Below are 10,089 nucleotides of genomic sequence, written 5' to 3' on the forward strand. Positions count from 1 at the left end.
CTTACCTACCACAAAAAAAATTAACGTAAAAGTACATATTCGTTTTTTTATCATTAACTGCAATTAGTAAATTATTCGAATACACAATACCTAATGATAATTACAAGTATACCTAATAATAGAATATATTACGAAAGAATAGCCAACCGTGCTATACACACTATACACATATCCATAATTTTTCTAAAATAATGTTACGGTTACCTCGCAGTATATTGAAAATCTGTGTACAATGAATGAAACTGTTGTTTATCCTATATAGGTGGGTACCTAATGTTATGGATTTATAACAAACGTTTTATGTTAAAATAATAATCACGTTAACAATATGTAACGCAATAAAAATAAGGTAGGTAACCTTGTGTAATATTATTACATTTAAAGAGAAAAAAATCGCAATTATAAGTTTAAATAAATCAGTATACAACTGTAATATTATTAAGGATAAAGGAAGTATACCTTACGGCAGTCGTGGCTTAATCGCACTGGTTCAAACCGTGTATTATTACATTCGCTTAAAACTCACACCGAACTTTGATCATTTATTATTTTTTATTTGTATTTCATAAATACAGGGTGGCTGGGTAGGCCGTTTCTCAATGTAACAATATTATAACAAACTTCGTATAGGAACAAAATAATACAAATACTATTATAATATACTATTTGATCTCAGTTTATTTGTTGGAAATTATTCAAATACGCTTTTAAAGGTTAAACCCTGAGGGATTCACGAGCCAACCCACACATACATTGTGTCAAAAAGAAAATGCAGTAAATAATAAGATAATAAGACAAGTTTAATATTATGTAATAAAATAGATATCATATTTTTATCTTTATATTATTGAATGTAGTTTAAGGGATAATATATACATTGTAGGTACCCACGCCGTAAAATATGAGTTACATTATCATTTAAAAATAAATAAATAAAAATTCAAGTTGGTTTATTAAAAATTGACAATCAACTTGTGATATAACAAAGTTTGGTAGATACAATGAAAATCTTGAAACATCGAAAATATTGTGATATAGGTAATACTAATATATAATATATTTGTACAGACATTTAAAAAAAAAATTATTAAACTTTTTAGTCCTCATTAAGGATTTATTATATCATAATAAATGTTAAATATATAATTAATGTTTACGTGTACTATAGTTATAAATTATAATAATATCTAAACTAAATGGTACATTCTTAACTGTTCGGAGTTAAGCCATAGGCGCCCGCAGAAATTTTTTTAGGAAGGAGGCAATGTTAGGATTTGTTATATAATAAATAGTAATTTATCTGTAAACATTCAATTTAAAACATATTTTTGAAAAGCCAGGGGGGGGGCAAATGCCCCAGCTTGTCCCCCCCCTTGCGGGTGCCTATGAGTTAAGCTATATTTTGGTTAAAATCTAAATTTCATTTTAGACACACAAATACGTAACTCTATAATTCTGTAATTATTATTAATTAATTATTTATTTTTAATTTTGAAATAGGTATATAAAATATACCAATTTTATGCATCTATTAATGTTTTTTTGATTAAATCACGTTTTCTAGAACAGTAGAGAAAAACCATTCTTTGAAGAAACTCTTGTAAAAAAGTAGATATAAAGTATTTTATTTAATAAATATTTTAAGTTTTCAGTCTTTTGAGGTTTGTTAAACTGTAATTTTATTCTTATAATACATAATATTATACTAATCTATGATCTGCATGTAAGAATTAAATCATATTTTTTCAATCCTTCCCACTAGGTAATATCAATACAATAAGAATTTTGTTACAGTTGGTTTGTTACATTTTCAACTAAGAATAATTCAACTAAATATGGAAACTGTTGAAATGTTGCCAATATAAAATACGTTAGATGTTATTATATTTTATTATACATTTTGAAAAATGCCTTAGATATTTATTTATCACTAATATGTGGCAACAACAATAAATAAATGTAAGAAAAATTTAAATTATTAATTAAGGTCTATTGATTTCCTAATACTAACTTTTATCATAACACGTATAGCTAAAGGCTTAACAATATTTTTAGTTTTCTGATTTGATGTACAGTGATGGATATTTTAGCTTAAATACTATACGTTCATTTTTTTTTATTTAAAAACAGCATTAAAAAAAAAAAAATTATATTTGAGTGACCAGTGTCAGACTAATTTTTGTTTTTATTTTTAATACTTTACAAAGTTCTGTTGATTTTCTAATATTTCTTTGTAAACTATATTATATTATTTGTTTTTGTGATCATGGGTAATGGGTATAGATTCAAAAATCGTTTTCTGTACTTACATGGGAACAAACATGTTGCTAGCAGTTATCGTTGTACACTTCTTTGCTTATAAAAATTATATCTCTCATGTAGTTCAAACTTTCATCAATTCGTTATTTTACTCATCATTCACAGAAGAAACGGTGTTTATTGTATGCCTTAATGCATGTATTTGCTGATCGTTTTAAAAATTAATAACTTGTTTGTTAATTAACTTACAAAATTGTAAATTAATTAAAAAATATCTTCGTCTGATCGAACGGTATCACATAGTTATATAACTCGGTTTACTATCAGTTCACTGGCGAATCATTAATTTTAATCAATATATTTTTATAATCATTGTTTTAGAATTAATTGGTTTAAATCATTACAATATTGACAGCTTTAGTTGTATTATGATCGACTTCTCAGAGAAAAAGTTTTACCATTTTTTGTATTACATTTTATTATTCTGGACAGATGGTGCCACCTATGTATTCATATTTTATATTAAATTTAATATTTCGTGGATAGGAATTGGGTCCATAAAAATATGCTTAAAATTTGATCTGCAGTGTGATATTTCATTAAAAATAAAAAGTACATTATGATAGTATGAGTGAATGAGTTATTCCCGAGACCATTTTCATCTAAGATTCACACACGACATTGTTTTATTTAAGACATCATATTCACATCAATAGACAATAATGTTTAGAACTCGATTACAGCAGTCCTACTGGTTCAATTATTGTGAATCGACATCACACACTAAAACACTCACAAAAAAATTCATTAAAATCTGTCCAGCTGTTTAGGAGTTCAGTGGCATACACTACACAGAAGTCCAGAAGAATTATATATATTATTTATAGATATATTATATAATAATATTAAAATATATTATATTATATTCCACGGCCGGGAACTTACTAATAATAAGTAATAGGTAACTTATAATTTTCTAAAATGTAAGTAGTCACATTAATACGATTGTATGACGTGAGTTAATTTACAGTTACGATAATATAATATCGTGATCTGTGGGATATATAACACTTTTAAAAAAGGTATACTTACGTTTTAAGTGTTTTATTTGGTGGATTGGAATAAACGTACATAATTATTTATATACTAATATATTATACATTATATTATAATATAATAATATTATATAATATTATTATTTATTAACTTCGCATTACCGTCATCGTCATTTTTATTATAACGTATATAACGCATAGCGACATCGATACTGATATATATTATTAAAATCGTTCGGTTATTAGTTTGACCGAGTTATATTATAAATTAGTTAATATTATGACATATAATACTAACCGTAAACAACCCGTAGGATTAGGCATGTTTTTTAATTAATTAAGTGTGCTCTTGTTTTACGACATTCCTAGTAATGAATTATTAAGTAGGTAATACAAATTGAAGAATCATCAATAATATTTCGACCGTCTTGGTAATATATTTAATGACATTATATTATTTAGTACTTTGTATATTTGTATAATTGTGTCGTATCTATTGTATTATTATATTCGGTAATCATTCGTTGTTTATTTACTATCTACAAAAGAGTTATAGAAATCTATTTTTTTTAATTGAAAATGTATTAAAATAAAAAATAATTCTTTATTTTTAGCTATACAAATTATTTATTTAAATTTATAATATTACTATTACTATAAACTTGATTGCGTCTGTTTTTGAAAGTAGTTACGTTTTTAAAAACTTCCTTGGTCAACATTAATTAAGAGTTTTAAACAAAAACTGAAAATGTTGAATATAATTAGGATCGGTATAGTATTATTATTTATTTTGTCATGCAACTTAATAAAAATACACAAAAAGAACTGCAAAATAGTACAGGTCAGATGTCAGTGCTTATCACTTACCAAGCATCAATCAACATTTTATCTTTTATGGTCGTCTCTCGTCGTATTTATTATTTTATTAAGAAGGTACTTTGGTCATGTGTTACTTGCCAATAAAATTGTAATCAAGACAAATTTTACTTCAACTGTATACGCCGTGATCTGTACGTGTTGGACGAATAAGTGAAATAAGTGTTTAATAATATAATATATACATATACGTACATAAATAAGTAAGCAAAGTTTTAGCAACTCTAGTTCAGCAAACGTTATTAATTATGAAACGAGTTTGACGTACAAATGTTTCGTGGAGACAAAACGTTCGGAATAACGTTTGCAACGTTTCGTACACAGTAAATTCGATTATGAATAATTAGGATCATTTGAATTAAATATACATGTATAATAATATTAATCATAACGTTACGTCTGACAATGGTTATTATTGTGCTATATTATGACATTGCGTTACCGCAACGTTTTTAATTATGGTTTTTTTTAAATGCTATACGATAATTTACATTAAAAAGTGTTTTGTATGATAAATTTAGATTTAAACTTTATCTTCGTAAAGCGTTGAATAATAATTGCAATATAATTCATATACTCGTAATATGTTTGCTCACAATATTAAGTATAAAATATACATTTTTTATTTTGATATTTTTTAAAAATGAACTATCCATAATATTTATGAATATTTCTTAATATTATTCATAAAAAGTGTATAAAACATACACATTACACAATGTATATACATAATATATTTATTAATTATTTCAATCAAACCGTTTCGTTAAAATAAAATATACACACACATATTGCCAATATGATATTGGTACAATTAAATTGTATTTTAAGATTTAAACTCACTATTGCGAACATATTTTTTTGATATAATTTGTTAATTTATTTGAGTTTTTGAGAAAAATTGCTATATGGCTTAGATGTCACGAGTCACATTCTTGCATTTATTATTCGATGTATTGAATGACTAGAAAAAAACCAGCAACTCACAACTCATCCAATGTAGTCCCGTGGGCAATGGTCGTGACTTTTCGTTGATCTTCCGTCATAGGCAGGCACGTGGGTTATTGAGTAGTTATCGGTTATTTTATATTAGTGGTTGACAGTTTTATCGTGGTAAATGTTTGATAAAAACCATCTGCCATTTTTCAGGACCGTATCTACTGTCTATCGGTTTTTATTAAACATTTGAAGAAATAATATTTCGATATTTCTTAGAAAATTTTCGATTCATAATGAAGAATTATTGATCATTTTCAAAAAATATTGGGAAAATCTTTGCGTTATTGAATGAGATGATTTCTCAATTAATTTTATTTTTAAATTTACAACGTTACCCCGAAATAAATGCCTAGTATAGTGTAATTGCAGTAATAGGTACTTCTAACGTTATCACGTTATTTAAACAACTAATATATTATATTATTATAAGTTATAACTAATTAATGTTGTAGAAATCAATCAAATCAGGTAGATGAATGATTTTATCCATATGAATTAAGATCAATATGCATAAAATAAAAGAGAAAATACAAATTTGTATAGAAAGCGAGATCAGCACAAAGTAAATTTTACATTGATGACATTATACGAAGCGATGAAGCGATGAAAGGAATACCCAAAGGACTACTCTGTTATATCCAAAAACAAACTAAACTACTTCAAATACTTTGTTTGGTGTAAAATTATGTCATTATGTCAATATATTATAATTTATAATATAATATGATTTGTTAGGTAGGTATACGATTTGTCCTACACACTTGGATGTTCGATGATAACTAATCTCACGCACAATGATAACAAACGAGGATATATAATTTGGTTTCACGTAACTAATGAAAAATATAGAATAGTTGAACTTGTGGCAGTTCGATCTGGTGTAAATGAAAAATAATTTAGACGTATCCATTAAATTATGTATTATATATTATTACTATTATGGATATTATAGTAAAAATATAATAAAATATAGTAAATGTAGCAAATATAGTAATAATTGATAATATTTTATTTACATACGATTAACGGGATAATAAGGAATAACAGACAGAGAGATAAGTTATCTAACAGAAATATTACTGACAGAGGCATCTTTTCGTTGCGAACAGTAGACACTCGTACACTATACAGGGTTTTTATCGTTTTTCTATATTAACTTTACTAGAAAAACACATCGGTCCATACTGTAAATATAATAATAATAATAATAATATATTGTCACGAGCTGTGTGTCTATGTAGTTTAACCGAATTCGCAAGCCGAGTTGTGATTTTTTTTTTCTTGAAACGTCTCCAAAACCTTATTAGTATGGATTGGTTTACTCACTCTCGTAAGTCGTCGGAATAAACATTTGCGGAATAGCAGAATAGGCGAATCGGCCTCCGAGATTTTGAATTGAAGTCACGTGTGGCAAAAGACAACTCGACAGACTTAATGTTATATTATTATATTATATATATATTCTCTCGGGGCAATAATCCAGTTCGTCTAACAGAAAACTATCATACCACTGCCGTCAGTGTAAGCCAGCACACCGCCACGCCAACGTTCCACCTGCAATATATAGATAGGTAGCTATCTATACGAGTTTTACAAGACCACTAATTATGCGATATTCATGCCTATAACGTGTTTTTTTTTAAATTGTATTTATTTTAAATAACGATACTTCAACGAATTAACGTTTGTTTAGTTGTCAAATTACATTTAAACACTGCTAAGGTGAGCTAGAACGTGTGAAATAGAATCAACTCGAACGAGTTATGTGCGTATACAAAATTACAAACCAAATGACAATTAGTACCTATAACTTGCTATGGTCTATCCTATGAATCAGCAGTTATTATTTTTAATACACGATCGCTTTAAGCGATATGACTGAAAACTACTGGGGTATTATACATCTGTGTAAGTATACTTCGTGAAAATAGCGAGTATAACTCGAGTCTTTGAACTCAAAATTGGTTTTGATATTACCCATATTTGTTTGTACATTTAAGAGACATTATAGATGTTTAATAGTAGTAGATATATTCATTAAGACTTTAACTAATATCGCGTTGATCCCTCAATATAGGCTCACATTCAAAACATCAAGTAATTATGGCTTGATGCGAAGACAAAAATAATAAAAATAGTGAGAGGTATTAACACATAACTGCTTTAATCCCATCTTGAATATTATTGGAAGATTGCACAATATGCTAGAAAAGCTTGTATTATTCATTGCATTTTTTAGGAACATTAAAGCAGTTTTTATCTTTAAGGTTTTATTTTTTGATTAAGTTTTTTTTATTTTTTTGGAACTACATATTTGATTATTCTTAGTATATTTTACTAGTTGCATTATAGTATACTATGTGGTCTACACAATATTATTTATTATGTAGTAAAATATTTAAGTAGGAACATGTAGTTCGTCGTATAAAGATTAATTAAAACTTAAAAGTATGAATTATCAATGGGTGCTATTAAAAATAATAAAAAAAACCTTGAATTTCTTATAGTGAACTTGTATATTAGGTATGTATACTAAATAATGGCTATCAGTCGTAGTGATCGAGGAGCTGGTAAGTGTTATCATAATATCAAGTTTTTAGTTACTCATTTAATAATGAACTCTGGATAATTTCGCGATACCTAAGCTAATTATTAAGATAGATTTATGATAAATATCTCATTATTATTATTTTATACACTATAATTGTTATACATTATTAACTGTAAAATTGTTATAATTCATTATGTTCATAACAATATTATAGGTATTAACAATGTAGGTATAATAATATACAGCGCTTTACATTTACTTAATAATTATTTGTTCAGCAGATTTTTTCCAAATATTAAGATTTTTTTTTCTCTTATTAGATGATAACTAGTTATATTGTTTTTGTTAATATTTTTATATTTTACTAATCGTAAATAGAAAACTACGATATACATTTTTGAAAGTGATCACCGACCGCTCATGTCCAAAATAAAATTCTAAAATTTTAGAATAGGTACATCATTGCTGAAGACTTATAATAACAACAAAATATGATTTATGTATTTTGCAAAACGATATTTTGTTCTGTTCGTGTATTCTATTATTTGTATTTCAATGAACGTAATAATAAAAATTCAAAACAGTAACTCATTGGGGCCTCACCTCCATACACGTTCTGTTGTACAGCTCGTTCGATTACGGTCGATGGCCGCCGACGATGATTCATCGATGATAAATTAAAAATCGACAACACACCTCTCTATAATAATATTGCTTATAATAATAATATAACATCTGTCTGAACTCCGGGCCGCCAATTCAGCACGTATCCTGTACACCGGCAGCTGATGACGTCCGTTCGGAATTTTCGTTTTATATTTTTATCCTGACCTCGGTATAATTTTATGCTGTAAAAATATTTCTTATATTAATACTATATTATTTTTGTTCCGTCTACAATTTATACTACAAATACTAAGATGCAGTTTCCAAAAATCAAAATGCGTACATTATAGTTGAAAACTTAAGGATTACGGATTTTACGATTTTTTTTTTTTTTTAGAACGTGACGTAAATAGTAGGAATCTACAGGACCAAGCTATTTTTCTCAAAAATGAGTTACTGTTTTTCAAAAAAATAAAAATAAAATAAATCTTGACCATTCACCTCCATTTTCCATTTTTCTTTATTAACGAATTAATAATAAAAATAATGTTTATGTTTCATACAAATAAAATAAATAATTGCGTAATTCGTCAACAACTGTTTGTTTAGTTTTATTTGTATACATTATTGTTTAGAAAGTAGTTAAACAACATCGCCAACGTGATAATCCAGATTCTGATTTTAGTTTATACGCTAAAAAATATTTGTAATTTTTGTGAATTGGTAAAGGTTTTTCATGTTAACTTTTCATGAATATAACTTTTTCAGACATGTTAAAAATTAAAATTTGAGAGAAATACAATAACCATATTAACAATATTCAACACGATAGTCACTAGTCGCTGTACAATTCTCTATTAAAAATATAGTGAAATACCTAAGATATAAAACATTCGTATTTATTTCGTATGTCTTGTATTTGTTCAGCGGCTTAAATACGATTTTTTTTCTGAGGGGAGGGGGGGGGGTTAAGTTTATTTATGATACAAATTACAAGTCATTAGTTAAACTAAACGTCATTTTTATTTTGTTCTAACCAATATAAAATTTTTTTTTGGGGGGGGGGATGGGTGGGGGTTGGAAACCTCTTACACTCTTCCCGTAACTACGTCACTGTATTTGTTTGTTTCTCATAAGTCTGTATGTAACCATAAGAACTATCAAAATTATTGGTAATAATTATCACTGATAACTTTACTGGTACACAATACAACTTATGTACATTGTACGTATATTATTTTATTTTATTTTTACAATTTAACGGCTATTAAACCCTTTATTACATTTAAGCACATTACAATTTAATTTAAATTTAAAAATAATAAAATATTAATTTAATATAAACATAATACATAAGAACTAAAATTTGTTTAAAAAAATACAAAAGGTGGATTCCCATTGGTATTAAACATAATATGCCTCAATGCCTCATTGCCCATTGGTTTGTTTGACAGATAGTTGGTGTTGCGAGAAGGCACAACGAATGAAGCATGTAACCTAATCTTGGAGGAACTTTAAAGTTCAATGGGGTCAAGTGGTAGGGAGAAGTGGCATTACCGTTTATTAAATCATGCAAGAAATTAAGTTCTAACGTTTTTCCTGCGATCAGATAGTGAGTTAAGGTTAAGGAGATCGGCAATTGGCATATAACCATGAGACTGATGTGGAACATTTGCTAAAAAACGCGTGAAACGTAAAAATTTCCGTTATACTCTTTCAATTAAATAAGATTCGTAAGTAATA

Source organism: Aphis gossypii, chromosome 2 (assembly GCF_020184175.1).
Source record: "Aphis gossypii isolate Hap1 chromosome 2, ASM2018417v2, whole genome shotgun sequence".
In the NCBI taxonomy this organism is placed as follows: Eukaryota; Metazoa; Arthropoda; class Insecta; order Hemiptera; family Aphididae; genus Aphis; species Aphis gossypii.